The sequence below is a fragment of the Parasteatoda tepidariorum genome, chromosome 7 (assembly GCF_043381705.1).
Source record: "Parasteatoda tepidariorum isolate YZ-2023 chromosome 7, CAS_Ptep_4.0, whole genome shotgun sequence".
NCBI lineage: Eukaryota > Metazoa > Arthropoda > Arachnida > Araneae > Theridiidae > Parasteatoda > Parasteatoda tepidariorum.
Genome location: NC_092210.1, coordinates 79390357 through 79406908, shown reverse-complemented (window position 1 = coordinate 79406908; position 16552 = coordinate 79390357). Strand labels below are relative to the sequence as shown.

At 31.4% G+C, this 16552-nt stretch overlaps 1 long non-coding RNA gene across 1 annotated transcript in view; it reads left to right on the top strand.

Moving 5' to 3' along the window:
• Positions 1 to 3600: 3600 nt before the first annotated feature.
• Positions 3601 to 16552, top strand: part of LOC139426074 (uncharacterized) — a 30073-nt gene continuing 17121 nt past the window's right edge. The window contains exon 1 of the long non-coding RNA XR_011637353.1: positions 3601 to 3732. This is a non-coding gene — a long non-coding RNA (uncharacterized lncRNA). The remainder of the gene's footprint in view (positions 3733 to 16552) is intronic.

Genomic DNA, 16552 nt, shown 5'->3' with positions numbered 1-16552 from the left:
TTTTATAATGTATTCCAATATCAACGTACGTATCATAAATAAATGAATATGAAAAAATCTTTTGCTGTTTTCAGAATTTATTCCAATTTCATGTTCTAATTTTTATTTCATGTGGACCTGTGGCAGCAGCCAGAAGTGCTCTAAGATGGTGAGAACATTTCGAGACCAACGGCACAGTGGCGATCGTTACATCCCAGCCCAGACTAAATTGTGCACATTTATGTTGTGTCTCGTATGCATCAAATATCCAAGTTAATTAAAATGTATTGAAAAACATAGAGAAATTTTTTTTTGAAAGTAAGGTTTGGAAAAAAGCTTTTTTTAAAAGTTTTTTTCGAAATTTTGTCCCTCATACACAATAAACTCTATTCAGCTAATGTTATACCATTTTTATAATATTAGTTTGCAACAGTTATTCATAACTTTTAGGCTACGTTTTTTTTTTAAATTTTAGATGACGGTTTCTAATTATATAAACGAGTCAATTGAAAATATCTAAAGACTATGTGAAAATCAGTGTGATCTAATAATTTTTACTGCTAAAAATATTATTCTAACTCTTCATTATCTGGGCTCATAAAAATTAGCAGATTTTGATATCGATTTTTTTTCATACAGGGGAAAAAATCTTGCGAAATCGCTAATTTTACGTTTTGAAAGAAATAACCCACTTAATGATTAAAATCTGAAATTGAATATCGATGCTTCTTTCTGATATAAAAATTGCAGGGGGGGATGTCACGGTACAGCATGCCTGAGAGTATATTGCTTGTGTTGTGAAGGCTTAGTATGCGAGCAATAACAACCCAATTACAGCTCAAAGGAAGTTTGCAACCTGGAGACAACAGCTAAAAAACAAGGATTTGATTAGAAAGTTTATGAGAATTGGTAGCGTTTGTGATGACAGTGTTGGCAATGTCGGTCGACCAACAAGTGAGAAAACGCCTTAAAATATCGACACAGACAAGCACCGTGTTTCAAACCAGCCCAAGAATATCGATAAGACGAGTTGCACAACAGGAGGGAATCAACCGGGAAAGATTGTGCGACAAATTTTCGTGGAAGACCTGTATCTCTTCCCATGCAAAACTTAAACCCATCAGCGACTAAACTCCATGGCTATGGAACAGCGGTTGTGTTTCATCAACACTATTGTCGAGGGAACAGGAATTTTGATGTGAATACCCACTTTCATTTGGATGGGTTCGGCAGAAGCAAAATTGGGGCATTTAGGATATTGAGAATCTGCATTTCGGGATCGATAAATCTCTCCACCCTCAACGAGTGACTGCGTGGTTTATAATGTCTAGTCACGGAATAATTGGCACCATATTCGTTGACGGCATGGTCACTACTGAACGATACGTGAAGGTTTTAGAAAATTATTTCATTCCCAAGTACCCCTGATTTCAGCAAGATGAAGTTCGAGCAAGACAGAGCATCTCCATCGAACCAAGAGTTTTTGATGTCCTGGAGGAGTATTTTGGGTACCACATTCTGGCTCTAAAGTACCCAGAAGTCACATGAATGTGACTCGCTTAGCCGCCATATTCTCCCGATCTGAACACATGTGACTCATTTTTGTAGTTCTTAATTCGAGACAATTTGAACAGTGTCCCAAAGTACAGTATACAAAGTACAGTATCCCAAAACCATTGCTAAGCTGAAAACTTCCAGGACTTCGACAGCACCAATGTTCTGACATTTCAGCGGGTCATGAAGAATTTTGTTATTTGCCTGCGCTACAACATAGCCAGTGATGGCAGGCATATCGAACATGTCATAACGTAAATCTGAATATCTGTAGTGACGTTTCGATTCATATAGTTCAATAATCGTCACCCTGTTCATTGCTTATCCGTGTCGTAGTAGCAAATTTTCTTTCTTTCATTACCTAATTTAAACTTATTTAATACCTAATTTAACCTATATTAGGTATTAAACTTATTTAATACCTAATTTAAACTTATTTAATACAGCTTTAAAGAAAAACTTCAATCAAAATAAATGTTTATCTATATTTTGTTGTTCTTAAAATATAAAATTTTAAACTAACTCATATCATATAATATGAACACCAATAAGTATTTAGTATCAACACTAAATATTAAAATAAGTTGTTTTTTCATGTTGCATTCATGAAGTGCTTATTCGACATTTTTTTGCAAAGGAAAAGCTATAAACTATTGCAATCTTATTTTATTTAATAAATCAGCTTCTTGTATAGGCATATTAATCAGTAAGAAGAGAAATAATACGTAATAAGAAGTGCAACTCTTTCTCTATCTTCATCAATGCAAGTAGCATGCATGTCAATCTAATTTGTGTCCCTTATTAAACAGATATTTATTTTGTTAGAACAGAAGCAGAAATATTACCATTAAGAAAATTTTTTCATTTACATTGCATTATAAGCTTTTAGAGAAAGAGGACATTTTAAAAAAAATTTTCATTTTCAAATAAAATTGAAACTCTTTTATTAAAAGTGCTTTCCCTTTTCAATTGCTTCAAGTAACAGATAAGTCAATTTAGTTTATGATGTTCTATTTCAATATATTTTCTTATACTTAGAACAAAAACAGAAATATTACGTTTGAGAAAATTTTAACGTTTACATTGAATAATAGAATTTTAGAGAAAGAAATCATTTAAAAGAAATATTTTATTTTTCAAATAATTAAATAATTTTTTTTATATAAAAAGTGCATTCTTTTCTGTATTTACTTTGTTTCAAGTAACACACAAATCAATCTAGTTAGTGATTTTTTTTCAACATATCTTATTTTAGTTAGAATAAAAATATTACATTCCAGAAAATTTTTACATGCACATAAAGTAATAAGTGTTTAGAGTACATGGACATTTTTTTAAGAAAAATCTTTTTAATACAAGAATTTTTGTAAAAAGTGTACACCTTTCCCTCTACTTTATTCCTAGTAGCAAACAAGTCAATCTAATTTGTGTTCTTTTTTTCCCAACAAATCTAGAACAGAAATATTACCTCTAGTAAAAGTTATGAATATTTTATGGAATTATAAGCTTCCAATTTCAAATAAATTAAAGCTATTTTAACTGTATAAAAACTGTATCCCTATCTCTATCTACTTTGCATCGAAAAAATCTAACTTACATTCGTTAAATCCAACTTATCTTCTTCAAGTTAGAACAGAAACAGAAATATTACCTCTAGAGAAAAGTTTTACATTTATGTAACATTTATTAAACAATTAGAGAAAGAAGACATTTAAAAATATATTTCTATTTAAAAATACACTTAAAGCAATTAGTAAAAAGTGCTTTCTCAGCATGTACTTTTTCTCAGCAGCACAAGTGCCAATCAACTCGTTTTTATTCTTTTTTTAAACATGCATTTTATAAATTCAACAGTCTTTACTTAAAATTTTTACGTTTATAAATATGTTATTCCAACCATTTCTATTAATTTTAGAATTTGAGCTTTATTTATCTATTTATATATAAATTTATTTATTGTATATAGTTATTTGCTTGCTGTTTCCGTTTGATTTTAATGTATATAATTCAAGCAATCGTTACCTGTTGGTTACTATGGAAACACAAAGAGAGGCGCTCTTGTAGAAAGGGATTGCATGAAATGGTGATAGCATAAACAGTTCGTAGAAGAAAGAGTCGAGTATCTTCAATTGATCTTAGCTGGAAGCATATATTGCTCTTCTCTTACCTGTTGAATGCTTATCCTCTTTCTATGCTGTTGTAAGTTTATCGTTACTTTTCAATTCTACTCTTAGTTTCTTTTCCTCTTTATATTTAATTTAAATAGTTTTACGAAAATATACAGTTATCTTTTTAAATGCGAAAATTATAAAAAACAATAAGTAATTAAAAAGGAATAAGTAATGAAATCTTAGTTACTTATCTTTTTTAATCTCATTTACTATTTTAAAAACAATTTTTGAATATTATTTTAAAATTCATTTGAAATATTCTCCGTAATTAAGTTTAAACTCTTAATTTATTTTATGATTCTAAATATCTTTATAAAATTTTTCTTCAAAAATATTTTTCACTTCGGAATTAATTGGCAAAACTCAAAATAAATGTGTGCAACATTAATTTATCTTTATTAAAAAATAATAATAAGGATAAAATCGAGTTTTTATTTAAAATTAAATTCATAAACTGCTTTTACTTTCAGCTAAGCAATAAAAACAAATATCTATAAAAATTATACAATGCACAATTTAGAATCTCAGAATCTTAGGAAAAAATATGTTTACTATATATATATATTGATTGAATTACATAAAATTTAATACTTTGTTTAATGTTTGTCCAATATTAAATTTTAACAAATATTTTTTTTAATTGAAGCATTAGAAACGTAATTCATCTACAGTAGGCATAGTATAAATAAAATGCGCAAAGTGTAAATAAAAAGTTTTACTAATTTTTTTGAGAATGTAACTAATAATTTATCTATAAGTCTAAAACTAATAGGCAATCTGAAATCAAATTTTATTTCATTCCTAATTACATTTTGTTCCTAATTATATTTTATTCTTAATTAGAAATTAAAATTAGATTTAATAGATTAATTTATTTTAAAAAAATGCATTTGATATCTTCCATAAAGACGATCTATAATATATATATAGGACCACCCTGAATATCGTTTGATCTAATGATCGGATCTTCACATTCTAGGACTTCATCTTAAAGGTTCGAGGGGATGACCTCAAATATGCTAATTAATTGGTGTAGGCGATATTTTAAGTTAAAAAATTAGACACAAAAATGTGCACTCTCTGAGTAAACTTACCTTTTTTTCGACTGATTCGGATTTTTGACTCTCAATATATAGGAGTTAGTCACGTGTAGGAAATATGCTCCTCACAGTTTGGTCAGAAGAGCGGTCAAAAGTTTGGACCCCTTAATGTTAATTTTACTTTTTGCATATTTTGCCATATCTCAATAACTTCTTAAGCGAAATACTCAAAAAGTAAAATTCACATTAAGAAGTCCAAACTCTTGACCACTAACCTAACCTAACTATTAAGACCCTATTTCCCAGATTACGGTTACTGTACTGTCGTATTTTGGGGGTCAGATATCCGTATCCGTCGAAAAAAAGGTTTGTTTACTCAGAGAAAGTACGTTTTCTATTTGATTTCGCAACTTAAAATGTCGTCTGTAGTAATGAATAAGCATATTTGATGTCACCCCCTCGAGCCATTAAGATGAAATCCTAGAACGTGAAGATCCAATCATCAGAATAAGTTATTCAGGGTGGTCCTATCTTTTGGTATACTATACATTTTATAATACAGAAAGAAAAAATGTCTAGCAAAATCACCATACTTGTATAGTAGAGACATTTTTGGTGAAAGAAACCACAATTCAAAAAATTAAACCATTAATATGGCTTGTATTTAAACCATACATAAGGTAATTTTATCACTCGCTGTTGTTACAGTTTACGGAAAATTTTGTTTTGCAAAATTATAGCTCTTATTAAAATGCATATAGTAACAAATACAAATCTCAAAAGTAAATCACCCGTTTAAGATTCCGGTGCTTCAGGAGTATGAAAATCAGCAGAGATGCAGTAAACACTTTTCTTCCTTGCAACAATTGCCCAGTTGCACCACTAACTCCTCCTAGCGTTGTTGTAGTTAATTTACGTCGCACTAGAGCTGCACAATAGGCTATTGGCGACGGTCTGGGAAACATCCCTGAGGATGCCCCGAAGACATGCCATCACAATTTTAATCCTCTGCAGAGGGGATGGCACCCCTGCTTCGGTAGCCAGACGACCTACACACGAAGTCGAGCACTTCACGGTAGAACAGTTTAACGAGGACCCATACCGCACATCCTCAGTCACTACGCAGATTGATTCAAGTGCTCACCCACCCGCACACTGACCGCAGCCAGTGATGCTTGACTTCGGTGATCTGGTGGTAGCCGTGTCTTAACGACCAGTCCACTGCGGGACAACTCCTCTTCCGCCCAGTAGGAATACCCTCTCTTTGACATAGAGCGACTCTACTCGAACAAGATTACCGAGATTGCTGCCTGTGTGCTTTCAACCCATGGGTATATTTGATCTTCTGTGGACACAACACAACCACCACCAAAAGTAAACCAATTAAATGGCTATTATGCCATGCTCTAAAACCCCACAATAAAATTACCAAAACGATCCTTTGAACTATCAATCATTTTATGATTTATTTGGTAATTTTAACTTTTTGATGTGTAAGGGCTGTAATCTGTTTTACTTCTGTTTATTTAAAATGGCAGATTCTTTAAATGGTTGATAGGAGATGACTGTTAAATGTTTCTTATTTTAACATGATTTCTCAATCATACCAAGGAACAAGAATGATGACTTCGAACGTTAAATTAAAGTGTTTTAAAGATACCAAACTCATATCTATCATACTATGGTGCCTGTTTTATCCATCTTTTAAGAGGTTTGGTTTATTGGTACAACATATTTTTGTGGGCTCAATTAAGATTTATAAGTTTTTGTCGAGCAGAACGACATATAACGCAATATAGAGAATGACAGCAGGAAGATATAGACGGGATTCGAAAGCACTAGCTTTACGTTTCGTACAGCGTTTAGTGGTAGATACCGATAGGCAAGTTAGATTCTCTCTTTTATTAGGTAGTGGGATATCTTTACCATACATCTGTGGGTTTCTTTTTAAATACGATGAAAGACTTCAAAACTGCTTAACGTTTGAAAAATAGATAGCACATTTTTACGAAAGACAACGAAAATATACGTTGAATGTTATAGCGGGCTTCGAATTCACTACGTATAACATTCATAATGGTTAGCGGAATCGCAATACTGCAAAGCAATGTTCAAGCAAAACAACCATATATTATTGGGGTGTCCATTGTCGTGTCGTGTCGTCCTTCTGACAAATGCTCAAAAGGGTAAAGGTAGTGGATTCACTACCTTTGTGCTGTTTTTCTCATTTTTCTGCGATCTGTTATTCAATTTGACGAGAGTTTACAAGACAGTTTTTATATTGGTTACACAAGCATCTATACGCATGCAAACCAAAGTAGTTTTTTCTGTTATATTTGCGTATGAGTAGTGGTAGTTGTAGTTGTTTATTTACGTCGCACTAGAGCAGCACAACGGGTTATTGGCAACAGTCTGGAAAACATCCCTGAGGATGATACGAAGACATGCCATCACAATTTTGATCCTCTATGGAGGAGATGGTTCAAACCTCAAACTTTCAAGCACTCAAAAACTGGCGATAATTTTCAAGACTTGCCAGACGTGAATGAAAAGAAACAAAAGTGATTCTCATTCACGTCTGACCAGTCTTGAAAATGGACGTCTGTTTGTGAGCGATTGAGCCACGATTATTTCCAATTCGTATATTTTTAAAGAAAATGAATTTTGTAATCAAGTAGTATCTTACCCCTTACACTTACTTTTCAACTTAATCAAGATGATTTTGAAGAACAAAGCTTGATAAGAAAAAAAATCACTTTTGATACCATTATATAATATCAAAATTAGGACATTTTTTGTAAGCTACTATAAATTCTTACTTTTTAACTTAGCCAAGTTGAATTTTGTAAAATAAAGCTTGACAAGATATAAAATATCACATTTTAATACCGACATGCGAAAGTAAGACATTTTTTGTAATGCTACAAAATCCGTTTACTTTTTTTAAATTAACCAAGCTAATTTCTGAAAATTAGAATTTCACACAAAAGAAAACTATTTATTACCTACATACTAACATACATACATACTAACATACATACATACTAACATACATACATATTAACATGCATACATACTAACATAGTTAAAATTGAGACATTTTTTTTGTAATGATCAACGCTTGCTTTTTAACTTAGCCATGTTGAATTTTGTAAAATAGAGCCTGACAAAAAATAAAATATCACATTTTAATACCAATTAACAAAATTAAGACATTTTTATGTAATGCTAAGAAATTAACTTACTTTTTTTACCTTAACCAAGTTAACTTCCGAAAAATATAACGTGACACAAGGAAAAACTCTTAATACCAACATAATAACATACATACATAATAACATACATACATAATAACATAATCAAAATTGAGACATCTTTGATTTTTTTGTAATGCACAGCTGAACGCTTGATTTTTAACTTTTCTAATTTGATTTTTAAAAAAATAGAAATCGGCAAGAAAAAAAATCACATTTTGATGCCAACAGACTAAATCAAAATTAGGACTTTTTTTGTAATGACACGAAAACAACTTTCTTTTTATCTCAACCAAGTTTAATTTCAAGAAATAGAGTTCAACACGGAAAAAATCATATTCGATAGCAATATACTTTCCAATACATTTTGAAATGAAATTTTTCTTATATCAATTTACTCTTCTATTCATATTTTACTTTATTCTTTGATAAAACTTAAAGATATTTATATTCTAAGGTTCGTAAGTTTGTTCAGATCTAGATGAAACAAAACAATTTGGTACTGAAAATGAAACAAACAGGAAATATGTTTCTCAAGTTTCTTCAATCAAAAGTTATTAAAGTTATAAAACAAAAGTATAATAAAAGTCATTTTTCATTACTTTTTGTACTAAAAAGATGAAATCCAGGTTTGAATTAGTATCAAGAAATTGATGGTATTTCTTTTTTACGTCATTCAAAGGTTCCAATAACTTTCAAATCATACAGAAATATTAAATAATTCTTACTCTATGCCAGAGCATGCTAAAAAAAGCGATGAATTTTTTTTTCCCTTAAGGCTTGGGAAATCAATATGTTTCTTGCTCTAACCATATACGATGATTAACTGCAGTAGTAAGTTACTTGTCTGACCAATAATTAATCGTTTTCCTTTTGGTCATAATTTTCAATTTAATTTATGAAGCACTTAGTCATTATTTGGTATTTGTTTCATTTTAAATCAATAAAATACTTGGGTGTTTCTTAAAGGTGAGTTAACGAAGATAAGAAATAGTTTAGAGGCTGGGACAGCCTGGTTAGTAGGGCGTTGGGTACATGTCAAAGAGGTCGTGAGTTCGATCCCAGCCAGCTTAAGACTCCCCGTGCAGTAAATAGTGACTGGTGCACGTTAAATCTGCCGCATCACAAATTCCCAAAAAAAATCATGCCTCTGGAGGTACTGAATCGGAGACTGATCGTTCTCCGGTTCAGGTCAAAATTGCGATCTGTGGATGAATGAATAGCTGTATGAATGGGTCCGTCTTATAAACGGGTTGTGACGCGTGTAAGGCTGAAGTCGTATCCTTGGCCTTGGATGGCATCATTGAAAAACAAGAAACGCACCTTCTACCTTAAATACTTGCCAATCACCAAGCAGGCTTGTTGGATTGGCAAGTCGCATTAGAAACAACAACAATAACAGAAATACATTAAGCACTTAAAATAAAATTGAAATTTGATTTCAATATTTTTTTTAAAATTTCATTACCGTCGTTGAACAGCCAGCCTAATTGTTAGGGTTTAAGACTACTAATGTTAAACTCCGAAGCCTTGTAATTTCGAACCCAATCCAAAAGACAAGGGAACTTCTGGATCAAGTATTGGGGGACTTTTGCCTTCGTTAAAGACTTTTTGATGGAACTAACCTGCATCGCGTTACATGGAGAGGAAAATCACGAAAACTTCCCTCTGTTAGCCTGCATACAAAACGACTCTAACCCATGATCCGTCTACCACTTAGGATATTTTACGTCAGCTCTGTGGTCGGTGCAAGCCGGATGAGGTATTCGTATCGACCAGCTATTGGTGGGATTCAAGCCCACTGCCCCTCATTGGAAGGCGAACGCTTTATACCCTGAGGCATCGGCTCTGATTTCAATATTGTAACTTTTTTAAAGATCTCTTAATTCTTACTATTTTTATAATTTTTAAATCACTAAAAAAATTTCTACTCTAAGATAGAACATGCAAAAAAAGTGACAACTTTTTTTTCATGAAAGTATGAAACAATTACTGTGTTTCTTGCCCTAACTCAGATAAGAACACGCTACCAAAGTAGACTTTTTAGTGGTTGGCTGATAGGCCTTATAATCGACGTTAAACGACCGACCTAATTCTGAGTTTACAACTGTCATTGTTCAACTTAGCCTTTTAATTTTGAACCCTACCCTGAAGACAAGGGAACTCCTGGATCAAACATTGGGAAAAACTAGTCTTCGTACAGAATTTTTTATAGAAACTAGCCCACATTTGCGTTACATGGAGAAGAAAACTAGGAAAACCTCTCACAATTAGCCGAGGGGCTTCTAACTCTTGATCTGTCTACCACTGAGGATATGGACACTTTACGCCAGGACTGTGGTTGGTGCGAGTCAGGAGCGAAATTCGCATCGACCAGCCACCACTGGGATTCGAACCCCGGACACTTCATTGGGAGGTGAACGCACTATCTCCTGAGCTATCACGACTCTGGGTATAGGTTTAACATTATCTTTTTATTATATCTAGTTAAATTTCTCTTTAATCATCTGATTATTTGTTCAGTTTTATTTCCATAAACTGCTGGGTAGTTTTTTCTTAAGGAATGTCGAATACTGAAGAAGATTTTGAAAGTAATACCTATAACTTCCAAGACCGAGCGTTCAATATATTTGACCATTTGGTATATTTTTGTCTTTTTCATTTTATCTTTTTTTCCTTTTTGCCGTTATAAAGCCATTATCTACGTAATAATATAATTGGATTTATCCTCGTTGGTCGGAGTATTTGATTGCAAAGAAGAATTATAAGAGAAATTGGAAGTAAAGAGCTTTGTGGATAGTTTTATGACATCTAAATATCTTATTATTTAATATCAGTGTATTTTGTTTCATGATCAAAATCTATCAAAATCCATAAACAAAATATCCAAAATTATGCAAAAATATCCTCCAATTGAATATTTTAAATTAATTTTTATATCATTTCTATGTAATAAATAAAAATAACTAAAAAGTTAATTGATTTTAATTCATTGAATTTCAAAAAATATATATATATATCGCTCATGGGCGGCAATAGCGGCGCAACTCAAAAAATCAAGTTTTGAGATAAGTGGGTTTAAAGTTTTCATTGCTAAGGAAAATGCATAAGAAATGCTTCAGTTTGCTTAAACAAAGATTACCTTCAATTTGAATTATGAGTTTTGCTAGTATTGCTGCTGAAAGAATGTGTATTTTCATATTTACACCTGTTCTAAGTCCAAAACGCGTGTTTTTTTACCTGTGACACTATTGCAGCCCATGAGCGATATATTTAATGACGCTAGTCTATATTCTTTTAAATTCCATATTTTTGATTAAAAAAAAGAAATTTTATGCCACTATTTTAAGCTCGAGTCTCAGAAGGTTATTATGTCCATGATGGCAATGAAGCGCGATCTTAAACTTTATGTGACTACGAAAGAAAGTAACTGAAATGTTGAATTAAAAATTTAAGTTTTCGTTTATTTGTTGTCTCTGTCAGTCAAATTTGAATTTAATATTTTCAAATGCAATGTATTTTCATTAACATTCTTCATTTTCAGTATCGTACTTAGCATATGAGGCTACTGAATGCGTATACAGTTAGAGTAGAGTAAATTAGCTCTTAAAATTTTACGTTGACAATAAGAATTGAAAATTATACCAGGCATTTATTTCTTTTAACTGTTCGTAATTTAACTGTTATTAATTTAAACTGTTCGAGTCATGGAATTCGCACACTTAGTGTTTAAATTTACTGGTAAAGTTTTCTACACTGTAAAAAAGGGTTTCTTAAAATAAAGCAAAAATGTCTCAAAATAGCTCCAAAACAACTGATAGCTGAACTTGAAAACCTCATGCATTCAAAATTGGTACAGCATCTATTCATTTTTAAGCAAAACATAGTCTCAAAAGTGATCTGAGAAATGCGTAAAATAGATGCAGGCAATATTCAAAAGAAGGACCTCTTGGTTAGTAAGAGGATTCTCTAACCACTATAATTTTGCAATCTTATTCAAGGCGAGTTAGGAAGTTTTTTATAGTGTACATCGCAATGACAGATTATAGCATACTAATTTCCAATTTCAATGGTATAAAGGGTTGCAATTTGGAAAATACGGTCCCAATAGCTTAGCCAGAAGATCAGTAATTTTAATTTAACTTTTTGCTTATTTCGCTATATCTTAAAAACTTTTAAACGAATGGAATGTATAAAATGATGGATCCTCGCGGTGGCCACTAAAAAAAAAACTTCCTAACTCTCGCTGGATTGTGGTGTACAGCTGTTGTGGGTGGACCCTCCTACTAAAAACTAGGAGGTCTGTGGTTCGAATTCTACCGGCAGCCAATGAACATCTTTCTCCCACATTTCGTCCGACACATGAAAAAAATGAGTATATGCTGTTTCAAACTTGAATACATGGTGTTTTCAAATTCTACTATTATTTGTTTCGGAACTGTTCTAAAACTTTTTATTCAATTTTGAGAAACACTTTTTTACTGTGCAAGATTTCTCTCAGACTGATTGTCTTGGAATTCTAAAAACTCTCAAAACATGTCACTCAGTACTTTTATCCACCGAAATCTTTGAAATTTAATCAATTTTGTTATAAATCAATGTTGCATAGTTGACCAGATCACTTATTTTTTCTTAATGATGTCACTTAAAACTTTCTTTCACAAATCTCCTTATTTATATTTCATATGCCGACCGGCCTGTGTAGGGGGCAAGGCACTGTCCTTGCATCAGAAAGGTTCTGGGTTTGAATCGCGGGCAAGGCATGGATGTTCTTTCCTTCTCTGCACTATCTGTCCTCACTGCGCGAGTGACGTTGGCCCACCTAATATGGTGCCCCTGAAAGAGAGGCCAACAGAATCGCCCTGTAAATGCCTGAATTGACGGATGTTAACACAGGTGGGACAGGAACTTAATAATATTTCATATTATTAAGTTCAGTGCATGCGTAAATAAATGTAAGTGCGTTTATTAGTAAATTCAGTACTTTGGATAACTAATAATTAAATATATAGCAAAATTAAGTAAAATACATAAAGTAAAATGATCCACTAAAAGGTTTTATTATTGCAAATGAAATGAGCATAACTTTGGATATTGAATTATTAAATGCATAGTAATATTAAGTAAAACATATAAAGAAAAATTATCTACTAAAAGGTTGTTTTAGTGTTACAATTAAAACGAGTATAGCTTTTTATAACGAATAATTTAATGCATGGTAAAATTAAGTAAAACATATAAAATAGAATTACCTACTAAAAGGTTGTTTTATTATTATAACTAAAACGAGCATAATTTCGGATAACAAATAATAAAATACATAATAAAACTAAGTAAAACATATAAAGTAAAATTACCTATTAATAGCTTGTTTTATTATTACAATTGAAACGAGCAATATTACTTTGATAACAATAGCAGCTGCCTTCAAAGGTGTTTGGCTTTTAAGTATTCTTCGTGCTTTGGACAATTGAGGGATCGAAAATACTGTTGGGGTATATCATTTTCTTAACGCCTCCTGATAAATAATACAAAATTTGACTCTAATAATTCAAAAAAAAATATCGAAATAAACTTTTTAGTTTTCTCTTATATCTGATAAGGTACACGTGAACCGAATTTGAATCTTCTATCTGTTTTAAAACACAATAAAATAAATAAACTGAATGTCAATATTTTTTTTATATTGTATCCTAAATTGAAAGCCAGCATCCGAGGCTTGCAACTTTCTAAAAATTATTACATGACCCAGCCTTAGCAAATGGTATATGATAAAGATAAAAATATTCCTATGGTTAAAGGATTTACAGCTTTTTTCCAAACTATTTTTTTGTAAGAAACTTATTGCAACCTAAAGTTCAAATGTGACGTGACATGTTCGTCCATTATATCTGATAGAATTTTCGATTTCAGGTTACGTTTTAGAAAAACCCAAGAAGTTTCAAGTTTATGCGTATTTTTTTCTATCTAAAATCTAGATTGACGCAAATTCAAAATAATATAAAAGTTCTTTTTTCCCAAATATATGCTATCTGAACAAATCTCATGTGGGTCTTATAACCAGCTACACGAAATCTAACCCCAAGCGGAATATTTTACTCTTGCTTTTTTCCTGTATCAAACAAACATTTGATTATTTTATGTTTGAAACTTTTTCATAATGTTGTACTCAGATTTCGTCAATAGTTAGAAAGATCTCACTAGATGGTTTACTAGAAAAACCGAAGAGAGAGATTTCATTATCTGATTGGTTAAAGCGGTTACAGCTAAATACGCATTCCGAAACCTCCTTTTACCGGAATTGGAATTTTATTCTGGGATTCTGAAGCACTTTTTGTCATTTTTGAAATTCGCAATCCGATGAAAACGAGTTTCCCTTCGGAATCCCTTTTTAGTGAGATCAATTTCACGTCGCTGTAGATTTGACACATGGGGGCGCTATTTCAAACACTTCAAAAACTATATAAAATGAAATGCTTTTCTTTAATTTCTTTAAACTCTTCTGTATTCTTATAAAATATATTTTTATGTTCATAAATCTAATGGATTGAAAATACATACCTGTTTACCATACTGGCTAAAAAATATACTTTTAAACAAGAATATGCAAAAAAAATACGTGAATCTAGCATAAAATACGTGAAGGCGCTTTCAGAAAAATATATTGTTTACATATCTTTCTATTTATTTTTACTTTTGCTAATGCCCAAGTGGCAATTATTCATATTCTTAGTATTATTATAGTATATTTAGTATTAACAATATTTAGTAGTCAATACAAGCATTTAAAATTGCTTCAGTATAAAATAAAATTAAAACGATTGTTAAGAGAAAAGTTCAAGAAAACTACCATAGATGTCGTCCCCTACTCTTGATTACGCGATAAGAAATTTCTGGTATGTCACATATATAAGTCTACCATTGAAAAAATTAAACATAAAAATTTCTAAAAATTTAAAATCATAAAAAAATATTAAGTTTACAAAATGTTCATAATTTAAATATATCTTACATTGTCCTTTTTGGATATGATAGGTTTGCTTTCAAATACAGATTCTACGAAATGCTCCCTCAAATAAAGATTTATTGACAAATATAGAATTTTGATTTTTTTTAAGTGCGGGTGAAGACTTTTTTTTTGTGGGACTTATCTGATGAGGATAAAGGATGAAGTAGAATCCCTTGCAAAGTGGGATTTCATATGACGACACAACTAACATTATTGAATCCGGCACAAATAATGTTCTGGAATCTTGAAATCTGTAACTTTATAGAATGTTTTCAATGCGTTATATTTTTTTTTTTAAAAATACTCCAGAATAAATTATCTACCTTTTCTTATTCATAATTTTTTCCAGGGCGTAATTAAAAGAATTATTAAGAAAATATTACATAGAGAGATAATTTGATGACAGATTATGCAAAACTAACTGCATATTGAAAATGATTTTTCAAATGGATTAATTGATACAGGTATGGTATTTTATTTACGTCGCACTAGAGCTGCACAATGGGCTTTTGGCGACAGTCTGGGAAACATCCTTGAGGATGATCAGAAGACATGTCATCGCAATTTCGATCCTCTGCAGAGGGGATGGCTCCCCTGCTTTGGTAGTCCGACGACCTTCGCGCGAAGTCGAGCACTTTGCGGTAGAACAGTTTAACGAGAAGGAGTAGGAACCTTCGATTCCTACTCAGGCTGATTAAAGTGGTCACCCACCAGCTTACTGACCCAGGGCTAAAGAGAATAGAAGGGCTGGTTCACTCCTTTGAAGTAGCTCTTGCTGCGCCAATCCTCCTATTTTCTCTAGTGACTTTTACTTCAAGAACGGAGTGTTTGGCCTTACTAGCTCTAACTAATATTGGAGCATTTCTTTTTGCGAGATATTCTAAGACATTTGTTATTTTCTATAATGACTTTCCTCAGTTTTTGCAGTGAATTTACAAGAATTTAAAACTATTATAAAAATGCCAGTTTGCGCGATTGCAATTTTGATAGAAAAACAAAAGGAAAAAATATAATTTTCCAAGTGTTCCCTAAAGTAAATGAATAACTATGTAAAGAATGGATTCCAAAATGACGCAGTTAATATATAACAGCAATACGTTTTTTCTGTCGTTAAGAACTTTTATAAAAATTCATTATCTAAATAGAAACCGCCTCGTTACTTCAAAAAGAAAGGCAGGTGAAAAAAATTAAAAAATGGATAAAGTCAATGAAAATTGAAATGTAAATAAAAAGTATAAATGAAATATATAATATATAGTTGAAATTCTCCTAATTTCATTACATATTTTTTAATGTAGTTATTCTAAATATTTATGATTTTTTTTAAAAAATTATATTCACTTAAATTTAAATATCTGTAAATTATAACATCGTAAATTTAAATATCTATAAACAATTGTAAAATTTCTAATGTCATTATGAACCTAAATTATTATTTTGTTTCAGTAATTAGCGTTTAAGGTTGCTGTTTCCTAATGATTAAGTATGAACAAATTGCTATTGTCGGCATATTTTAAAATCAGGGATTCTAAATTTAACTCAACT